Genomic DNA, 11,428 nt, shown 5'->3' with positions numbered 1-11,428 from the left:
CATGAGAAAAGTTCTTCCCGCATCAAGCACTAATATAGTTTTAACGTCTAATTAGATCGGGTAATCATTCGAATTAAGAACATAAGCCCGTTACTTTTTATTTATCTATAATTGGAGCATAGGGCTCTATCCATTTATTCATTCGACCCGACTTGACTTGACTTTTTGTTCCGCATCAAGAATTCAAACAAGGTTTGGCCCAATCTAGTAAGGTAAAAAAATTACTAGAATTTTCCATTGATACGACATGCTGCTTTTTCCATTCATTCCTTTCAGGATCAGTCGCGGTCTTACAAACTCTACCGATAGTATGGACGAATCTGTTACTTCATACAAATGTGTAAAAGATGCTAGCCGCACTTAAAAGCCGAGTACTCTACCATTGAGTTAGCAACCCCCACTAGTAGAAAAGTGGTCTTCCATGACAGTTGTGAACAGTAAAAAAATTTGGATGAAAAAAAACTGTCATAAATGATGGAGGCGCGTTTTTCGCGGGAAAAAACGCTATTTTTCGGATTTTGTAAGTTTTATGACAGTTAAAAACTGTCGCGAAAATCAAAATTTCAATGACAGTGGAAAACTGTCACGAAATGGTGGATGCGCGATTTTGGCGGGAAAAAACGGGAATTTACGAAAATTTTCATGCTTTTATGACATTTTGTAATTGTCAAGGAAAATAAAACAAGTTCAAGTATTTCATGACAATTACCTAGACCATCTTGAAAATGTATGACATACAAAAACAAATGATTTTGAGCACGTTTCATTTATGTCGGAAAAACTACAGCTTTGTTAACGATATTAATTATTTCGAGATTGTCCGATAGCATCAAGTATAGATTTATGCTTAATAGTTTCCCCAAAAACTCCATGAAACAAGTAGAAAATGGTATTTGTTATAGTGGTATGCTTATCCTGCGTAATTGTGCCCTTCCTCTCTTCGGTCCCGAGTTTGAGCCCTATGAATTTAAATTATTTTTTCAACCCTCTATTAATATATTTTTATAAATAAATAATATAAGTTAATTCTAGTTTCACCAAGCATTCCGTAAATAAAATATTCATATTTAAATTATACCCTAATTTTTTTTTATTGGAATGAAAGGTAGTCAACTTAATCGAATGGTTAGGAATTAATTTGAGTTTAAATTGGAACTAGTTAGGTTCATGAAGCTTTAAATTTTTATAACATAAAATTTTGAAGTTTAGATAGAAATTTTTTTGATTAAATCTTAGTTTTGAGAAATTTTTTTTATTAGATTCTTGTCTAAATTTTTAAGAATATTAATAGTAACTTTTTGAAAGAAAATAGAAACAAGTCAATAAAATGAAAAATAAAAACTTAGTAGATCTTTCTTTTTGTAAAATATATATATATATATATATATATATATATATATATATATAATGATAACATATTTAGTTACTTGTGTGAATTGAACGCTCAAGACCACTAAGACTTATGGACACATGTGTACACCAAACACCAACAAAATAAGTTGATTTTATGAAATGTTCAAGTATAATATTAATATAGTAATCATTTTTTCATTGTTGGTAATTACAATTAAAATAAATTAAATCAAACCACGCCATTTTGTGAACTTGTTTCTTCCTCATCAGTTTTCGATATTCTTTTCAAAAAACCAAAAGTTCATTATCTTCCTCGCGTCGTCGTTCAAGATCTGTTACCTAGATGACGCAAATCACATAATCGATCGCCGACACTACAAGAATTATGAGTTTTTTCCAACGCTGTTATTCTCGACGCTGGGCAAACATCTTTTTCCCGATTAAAGAATAATAGTCGAGACTCTACCAACTATTGACTAAAATAATCAGGAAAAGAATATATTTTCGACGTTTTTGCCTAATAGTTGGGTAAAATTTTGTTTTTATATATTACCACTCCCGACAATTTTTGAAATAGTCGGGAGAGGTTTATATTCTCGACTATTTTATTATATAGTCGGACAATATTTTTCTTAATTTTTTTAAATTACCACTCCCGACTATTTTTAGAAAAAAAGTTGAATAGTGACTTTACACGAATATTTTAATAAATTGTTAGGCGCTATTGTTTTTTATTTTTTTAAATATTACAATTCCCGACTATTTTCGAAATAGTCGGGACATATTAATATTCCCGACCATTCTAAAATAGAGTTGGTAATATATTTTTTTAAAATATTACAATTCCCGACTCTTTTGAGAAAGATGAGACTTCTAATGTCGGGGAAGAAGATATTGAGAAAAATGATTTCTGTAACGTCCCAAGTTTTTGAGTTATTTTAATTTTAAGATTTAAATTGTGCATTTGGATTTTCCCTTAAGCTGATGATTAAATTACTGGATCTTCTAATTTCCGAGATCTATTTTTGGGTAAATTAGAACTTAAGGTCCAATCTCGTTAGATGGGCTGAATTAAGTTTTAAATTTTTTTTAAAGAGAATTTTTTTATTAAATCTTAATCCAACGTCTAGGGAATTTAATTTTCCCTTTTGCATTTTATGGTTGGGTTTTAAAAGTTAATTATTTTTCCCAAATCCTTTTTAGAGTGGGATACGACGTCGATTTGTGATACTGACCCCCTCGGCGTTGCTTTGACGCTTACCCACTCCCAAACGAAGGTCGATTTGAGCTATCCACACCTTTTACTGTGTAGGACCAGCAAGTTTGAGCTCTTTTTGAACTCAGTTTTGCAGTGGTGAACCCATTCGACATCGACCCAACAAAGACCAAAATTGGTTCAGCGAGATTTAGTAGGTATTGAATATTACACTACAACAAATATTGCTTTCTATAACATTAAATTGTAACATTTTACCCTATAATGCTATTAAAAAAGAGGCGGCAATTGAAAAAAATTTGGGGGAAAATAAAATCGGGACCGCGCGCATAACAGGAAGGAGAAATTGAGGGATTACACGTTACTTTGAAAACATTTCTTCCCTATTTTGCATTACGTTCCGCCTCCTCCCTCTCTCTCATCTAACTCCGGCAAAACTCGATGCGGTCTCATTCTCTTTTGCAAAACTCTGACGGCCCTCTCGTTATTTTCGGTGAAAGTCCACGGCTTCCTCGTTCTCTTCAGTGAAACTCCAACCGCGCACAGATCTGGTGATTGCCTTCCTCTTCTCCAACTCGCGACTTCCTCTTCCACAGTGGGTGGACAGAGATCTGGTGACCACAATAGGACTCCACCAGCCGCGGCACGACTCCCTCTTCGACGGTGGCTCAACTCAAATCTGGTAATTGGCTTGACTCTCTATTTTTCTTGTCAAATTAAAGCAATAAAAAGGATATTAGGGCAAAAAAAAGTTTTATTTGCACAGTTTATTCCTCCATTCCTTCATTCTAGATGTAAACTTCAATTTATTTTTGTATAAACTTAGGGTTGCTGTCCATTTACTCCAAGTTTTGGGGCTGCTGTAAATATGTTTAATTTTTAGGGTTGCTATAAAATTATGAATGAACTAAGAATGAAGAAATTATGGAGAAAAAAGGTTTATTTACGTTTCAATTCCTAATTTTTTTTCATTCTAGATTGGGGTGGTAATGTGTAAACTTGGGGTTGGTGTCAATTACTTTCAAGGTTTGAAGTTGCTGTCAATTTATTGAGTTTTGGATTACTATAAATTGATGAATAACATTGTAAACACTACTGGTTTTCTTCTTCAAGTTTCTTCTAATGAGTAGTTTTTCTTTTGGTCAACCTGATCATAATATTTAGGTAGTGACATTCCTTAAATATTGTCATGTAGACAAGATATTTTAACCCTTAATTGTTGGCAAGATAAGCGACTTGATTTATTTCGGTGCAAGTTAGTTATTTTTGTGCTATCATTGTCATGACTACAAAATATTCTATTATGAAATTGCATTGTAATGTTCCTGCTTCATTATCTCTAAAACATACAAGTCTAAACTCTGTAGTTTTGACTTTCTTATTGATTCTTATTACCATGTTCTATTTGTTCATGATTACTTTGTTGTGGGAACATTGATTTCTTAAGAAAAGAGATGGAAGAGCTATGTCGGGAGGTATTGCACGCTGTCATCTGGTTGATGAGCGGAAGTTGTGGTGGAAAATCATCTGCATGTCTTTTAGCTACAAATGTAGCAGAGGTTCCTTCCCAATTTCTTTGATTTTGACACTCATTTTCGGACTCGGTTTTCTACTTTTCGCAGAGGAATAGGCCATTTAGGATATTGTGCATCCTACAATCCCATCTAATCCTCGGAAGTCAATTTTATATCGTCTTTTAGTGATACATTTTTTAGCGGTTAGGACCCTTTGATTAGTAGTTCTTACTTGTTCATATTTCATCTTGAACGTATAAGTTGCTTGGTTGTTTGGTTGCCTTTAAACTTTAAACTACACTTGCTATATTGTTAATGAACTGTTGCATACACATGTTGGTTCTTGTTTAGTTCCGAACACGTGGGATTGAATACTGTTTTCTGGAATTGATGGACGTGTTTCTGAATGGTGTTTACTAAGTTGCTTGCTTGGTTGTGTTCCTAAGAACTTATTGAATATTTGTGATGAGGTTGTAGGGCTGAAGCATGTTGAGTTTATGTTGATGGTTGTGGCTTTTAAAAATTTTTGTTATGTTGTCGTTTGCTTGGTTGTGTTTGAAAAGCATGCTGAACTTTTGTGAGAAGCCTGTTGGATATATGTTCGTTGTAGTATTAGTTGTGTTTCGTTTTGAAAAATTTACATGTTCTGGTTATGGAAGTATGTTGGACTGTTATGAACTGAATATTGGCTGTTCTGAGATTGATGATGTGCTTCGGACTAGTTTTCATGGTTTCAACAAGAAGGTTTTCTATTTTCTATCGTTCTTTGCAAGTTAGCACTTTGGCAATAGTGGAGTGTGTTCAAACTTTTTTGTCTTTCATATTCTTTCCTTTCATTACTTTTACTAATCGTGAAAGCTTGTTCTTGCAGTGAGAAATGTGCTAGATAATGTTTCCGTTTCGTTTGTGTTTGTTAAAGCTATGTTGTTTAGATTGGTGTATTCATATCTTGTTTCTGGTTGTCTTTCTCTCCCGTTCTGGCTACTTATGTAGTCTCCTTTGTGAATATCGTGCTTTGATTTTAAGCTTGACTTGCTTATGTAAGATTGTGCAAGTAGCCAATTAATACTTAGTGTTTATATGTGTCATGCATATAATATAATGTCTCGTTGGATAATTGTGTGGTTTAAAGTTTAGTTGGATAATTTTGTGGCTATCCTGCAGCAAATATAGTCAATTAAGACTTATTATTCATATTTGTGTCATGCATATAGTTGAAAGTCTAGTTGGATAATTTTCTGGCTATCCTCTAGCAAAGATAGCCAATTTTCGTTTCCGTTTGTGTTTGTTAAAGCTATGTTGTTTAGTTTGGTGTGTTCATATCTTGTTTCTGGTTGTCTATCTCTCCCGTTCTGGTTACTTCTGTGGTCTCTTTTGTGAATATCGTGCATTGATTTTAGGCTTGACTTGCTTATGTAAGATTGTACAAGTAGCCAATTAAGACTTAGTGTTTATATGTGCCATGCATATAGTATAATGTCTCGTTGGATAATTTTGTGGTTTAAAGTTTAGTTGGATAACTGTGTGGCTATCCTGCAACAAAGATGACCAATTAAGACTTATTGTTTATATTTATGTCATGCATATAGTTGGAAGTCTAGTTGGATAATTTTCTGGCTATCTTGCAGTAAAGATAGCCAATTAAGGTTTAGATAAGTAGATTGTTTTTGTTTGTTAGTGTTCAACATTTGTGTTGTTCCTAAATCAGTTTTATTTGGGTAAAGTCTTTAGTATTTTGAGAATTTCAAAAACCGTTTGATATTGCCTTTTTGCGTTATTTTTATGCAAGAAGGGTTTTGTGTGATTGATTTGAAGGAAAGAAAAATATCTTAGGTCCGTATTGTGATTGTTAGCTCTCTGGCACTACATAAAGGCTAGACTATGAAAGTGTGTTGATTCCGAAGGTCTAAAATATAAATTTCTTTTCTAACCTTTACAATGAGTAGAAAGAGTAAGTAAACTCAGTGTAAGAGATTTGAAAGTTTAGGTTCTCTACTTTTGTGTATATTTGTCGAAGTTAGATTCGTGTTTTCTTAACTATTTGTTTTCAATATGTTGTTCAGCATGTGGGAGCAAGGGTTGAAGGAAGCAGTGTCGAGCGTTTCTGTAATATGTTAGCTACATTTTGTAGTTTGACCTTTCACGTTTACACGGTATGAACTCTAACAACATATAATAGTAATATGTTAGCTACATTTGTTGTAGTTTGACTTCTTGCATATGCTATTGTGAAATATTTGAGGTTTTTGTCCATTACGTAGGTCTTCCGAGAAGAGCCTGGACAACCACGGTGGGTAGCTACTTGGAATATTTAAAAGATGACTGTTGGGCCATTTTTTGTTGGGTTGGTAGTTATTTGGTATAGTTTGTTTATGTACGGGGTTAATGGACATGAAAAACCTTCGTTGATATATATATAATTTACTATATGTATACACTTTATATTTGTAGGTGGGTTGGTGTACTAATGGATATATATGTTTTTGTATGTAAAATACGTCACAATTGATAGGTACAGGTACAACTATGGAAAGCGATTTTTAGAAACATTTCAAAAAAGGTTTATATGAAAAGTTACATTAATAAATGTCAACAAAATAGGTTTCGTGACAAAAAAAAACATTTAAAACGTTTCTTGACAATTAAATGTTGACATTATTAAGTATATCATGATAGTTTTAAATTGTCGTTGTAAATACGTGACATATATCGAATGTCATTATTTAATGTTGCATGACATTTTTAAGTTGTCATTATACAATTTTTCGTGATTGTTGAAACTGTCAATATTGACTATTAAAACTATTACTACAAAAGTTTTCATGACAGTTATAAATAATCGTTAAAAAAAAGTTCATGTCAATCTTTTACTGTCGTTAAATATTAATTCATGACAATTTATAAACTGTCGTCTTTAGGTATTTATTGACAGGATGACAAAAATATTTGATTGTTTTAGTGACACTTATAAATTGTAATTAAATGATTTTTCGTGATATTTATTAATTGTGATGGAAAATCTATTCATGACAAATTATAACTGTAGTTGAAAATGCATTGATGACAATTTTTCAAATTTGTCATCATTTAACTGTCATTGAAGGCCAACTTTCTACTAGTGCCCAAAAATATAAAAAAAAATTCGGTGTAGATACAATCGTAATCAAAATGAAAAAATAAATTAAATTACACGACGTAATCAAAATATTCCAATTAAAAAAAATCACACAAAAGTAACTTTTTGTATCACAGAAAATACAATGAGACCGTCATGTGAGTGAAAAGCAAAGGTCATGAAACGGAGATAACTATAGTATCCCCGTATCAAATCAAATTTTAAATGGAGGAATTTCAAGGATATTTAGAACTTGAGAAATCTCGGCAACGTGACTTCCTATACCTACTTATCTTTCGGGAGTATATTTATGCATTTTCTCATGATCATTTTTTAAATGGATCTATTTTGTTGGAAAATTCTGGTTATGACAAAAAATCTAGTTTACTAAGCTTCATTTATACACGATCAGATTATATTTGTTTGATACACTGTTGTTAATATGAATGTGAATAGTGAAAAACGACTACAATGGAGAAAAGAAAATAATTTTAAATGAATTAAAAACAAATGGAAATAACAATTTCAATTGAATATATTTATTTATTTTATCTATATAATATATAGATAAAATTAATATATTTATATTTAAAATTTAAATAGATAAAGATAAAAAAATATAATAAGATAAAAGATTCTAAGAATAATCAATTATATTATATAATAAATAAGATATTAAAGAAGAAAAGAATTAAAAAAACTACGGACTTGTATTGGATTGACACTATATAGATAATCAACATAGATAGAAATAAAAGATGTAGGCAAAAGAAAAAATTAACGAAGAAGTATAAAAAAAATATATAGGATTTATTCAATCAATAAATATAAATAGCTAAAAAAACTTAATCCCGTCTTTCTTTTTTTGTTCATAGAATTGCAACAAAATCACCCCATTGATGGGGTAATGTACAAATTTTTATTTACAGTATAGAACCAATTAGTTCATTTAGTCATGATCTTTTTTCTATTCATCTTAGATCAATTTATATCAATAAAATAAAAAAAAATATTTTTGTCATTATCGAAGACGGAATTTTAGGGTAATAAGTGTACTATGAATAGAACAAGAGAGGGGGACATAATAAAGAAAAGGTTATCAAAAGCTATATACAAGTTATCCACACCCTCTTTTTTTTTTTTTCATTAATGGAATTTCGGTTATTGATTAAGTTGAAGTTCCGTAAAAACCTCTGCCTTCTTTAAAATATCTTGAACAGTTCTTATAGGTTGAGCGCCTTTTTCAAAGAAATATAGAATAGCAGGAACATTTAAATAGGTTTGATTCTTTATCAGATCATAAAAACCCACTTTACGAAGATCCCTTCCTTCTCTTCGGGATCGAACATCAATTGCAATGATTCGATAAACGGCTCTTTGGGATAGATGTAAATTAACAATACCCCCTAGAACCGTATAAGAAGTTTTCTCCTCGTACGGCTCGAGGAAATTCAAAGTTATGTATAGAATTATAATTAATGTCAAATAGATCCATAGATTATTAAGTCAATTAGACTATGATTTAAATACTTTTTTCCTTTCTTATTCTTTTGTTTATTTTTTATTCTTTTTTGAAAAAAAAAAAACTCATTCTTATCCCCATAATTCAAGTTGTATAACTCTCACTCAAAGGAAAACAACCCTTAAGCTTAAGCATTTCATTTATTGAGCGGTCTCTAACCCCTTTATTTTTGCATGTCTCCTTTAGAATCTATTTCGATTCTTCATTAAGATCTAGTTTAGTTATTCAGACAATTAAAAAAGGTTTTTCCTTGTTCCAGGATCCTTTATCCTTGCCTTAAATAATTGGGTTTAGACATTACTTGGGTGATCTTTAATCATTTCAAAATGGCAGCAACATACCATTTTTTGTGATTTCTTTTTATCAAAGAATCATATAAAATAAATAATGGATTCTCGCGTGATACACTTTTGATCAAATTTGACGTTTGAATTTGAAACTTGCTCGAATTGGATCATTTCGATTTCTATATCGAACATATACTTACGAAGTTGTTTCAACTTATTGATTGACACTAACCCTAGATCTCTGCCCTTGATAAATGAATCAATACTTTCTACTCGAGCTCCATCATGTACTATTTACATCAAAACCCTGAAAAAATGAGAGCTCGAGTGGAACAGAACAAACGATGTCGAGTCAAGAGCATATTCATTCCTATATAATAAAAAATGGTGGGTGTAAGAATCCACAGTAGATCATGTCCTTCAAGTCGCACGTTGCTTTCTACCACATCGTTTTAAACGAAGTTTTACCATAACCTCTAATTTCTTGGAACTGGTATGTAATTGATTCATTTATTGAATCATGTATAGTCATTGGTTTAATTGGTCCATAGTAATCTATACTCTTATGACATGGGTAGTTTTTGAAAAAGTATTAGCAACAATTCAATTTATTTAAACCCATATTTTATTGTATATATTGGATCAATAACATTTTTTTTTTGTATGAGTGCAATATGGATTTCGCTATATATAGATATTTTCTATATATAGAGAGAAATTTTTTATTTATAGAAATTAAGAAATAATTAATTAGGAATAATTAAGAATCTCCATTTTTCAATTTCTTCATATAATGGATTCACCAGTTTCACAATTCTTGGAGTACCAATGACTCATAAGAAATCATTAAAAAGATTTAATTGATTGAAAATTTCCTACCTGAATATTATTTGAATAAACTTTTGTAATAAATAAGGATTTATTATATTTTATTATCATAAATAAATGCATATTCGGATTAACCCATCAATGATTTGAAACAAATAGATAGATAAAAAAAAATCTCTTGTTTTTTCGTGCAGTATTGGATAAAAAAGACTGATGTCAGGGAAAATTCGGGTTGGATTATTTTTGATAAAATAAAAATCGAAAGATTAGGGAATTACCATATCTATCACATAGACTAACCTACTGTCCTTGAAAATAATTATAGATATTTTATTTGAAATAATAAAATATTTCAAATAATAATTTTAAAAATTTAGGGATCTCAAAAAAATATAAATAAAACGAAAAAAATACATAATAAAAATACATACATATTAGCATTTTCTGCCTAGTTTATTTAACTCAAGAGACTCAATAATCTTTCCCTAAAATAAAATGAAAAGATGTATGAATAACCTCGATCTCAATTGTTACTTGGATTTACAATTATCCATTACAGATAAACACAAAATACAAAAAAATGAGGTGAAAAGAAATACATAATATGTTACATATGTAACTTGATTCTTTATTAATCAGATTCGTACAGATTTTAAAATTGATATCTTCCATTATGGATTAACTCCTATCTACCCCCAATTATATAGAGTAGATCCATCATAACTCCTATTTATTTTTTTGATTTGACTCTAAATTTGAGTATCCTAAATCTGCCTTAAGAGACTTAAGAACATTGATTGAATTCCATTAGTGCCAAAAACACAAGACCTTCGTGTTTATAATTCAAATATCCACAGAAAAAAAAAATCGGGTTTCACACACCATTTAAGGGATAGAGAATAAGAGAGGCTTTCGCATTTCGATTTTAAATGCATCATTATAAGAAAATAAGAAAGAACAATCACATTATATCTATATCTAATACTAGACTCTTAAACATGAGGTTGTTTAAAAGGACAATCTTTAGTCAGATATGATATAGAATATTTTTCTATATATCCTATAATATACTATGGTATATATAATACACATACTCTTGGACGGAAGGATTCGAACCTCCAAATAGCGGGACCAAAACTCGTTGCCTTACCACTTGGCCACACCCCATTTATATTCAACACTAATAAACACTAGTATCGATAATGGTTGGTCGTCAATTCCAGTACAAATATTTATAGAAATAATTAGATTGTTGCTAGGATTTTGATACGTTTATAGATCAAATTAAACTGAATTTATTGATCATTACATATAATTCAATTAAGATATTGTATGAAAGTAGGATTTCTTCGATTCTCTTTTTATTTGAGAATTGAAGGATTTTTGATTGGCTGAGTTCAAATCAAAGAAAGGTTTTTTGACCTACTTTATGTTATTAATTTTTCCCTTATCCCTTATATCATATAAATAATAAGGGATTAATAACTCAATCAAATCAAAAGAAATACAATTATCTTCAACAACAAAGAAAAAAAAATTATTATGCTTAATATCTTCAGTTTCATCGGTATCTGTCTTAATTCTTTCCTTTAT

The 11,428-nt window shown here is 30.5% G+C and overlaps 1 long non-coding RNA gene across 1 annotated transcript; it reads left to right on the top strand.

The window, feature by feature from the left end:
- The first annotated feature begins 2,875 nt into the window (after positions 1-2,875).
- On the top strand, positions 2,876-6,533 carry LOC148212957 (uncharacterized). Its single transcript, XR_015789197.1, has 3 exons — positions 2,876-3,251; positions 6,147-6,236; positions 6,345-6,533. It is a non-coding gene; the product is annotated as an uncharacterized LOC148212957 (long non-coding RNA).
- The last annotated feature ends 4,895 nt before the right edge of the window (positions 6,534-11,428 follow it).

This window comes from Momordica charantia, assembly GCF_013281855.1.
Source record: "Momordica charantia cultivar OHB3-1 chromosome 2 unlocalized genomic scaffold, Mcharantia_2.0 BLBB01000002.1, whole genome shotgun sequence".
Classification (NCBI taxonomy): Eukaryota; Viridiplantae; Streptophyta; class Magnoliopsida; order Cucurbitales; family Cucurbitaceae; genus Momordica; species Momordica charantia.
The sequence above is the reverse complement of the archived record's forward strand: the minus strand, read 5'-3'. Positions and strand labels throughout refer to the sequence as shown.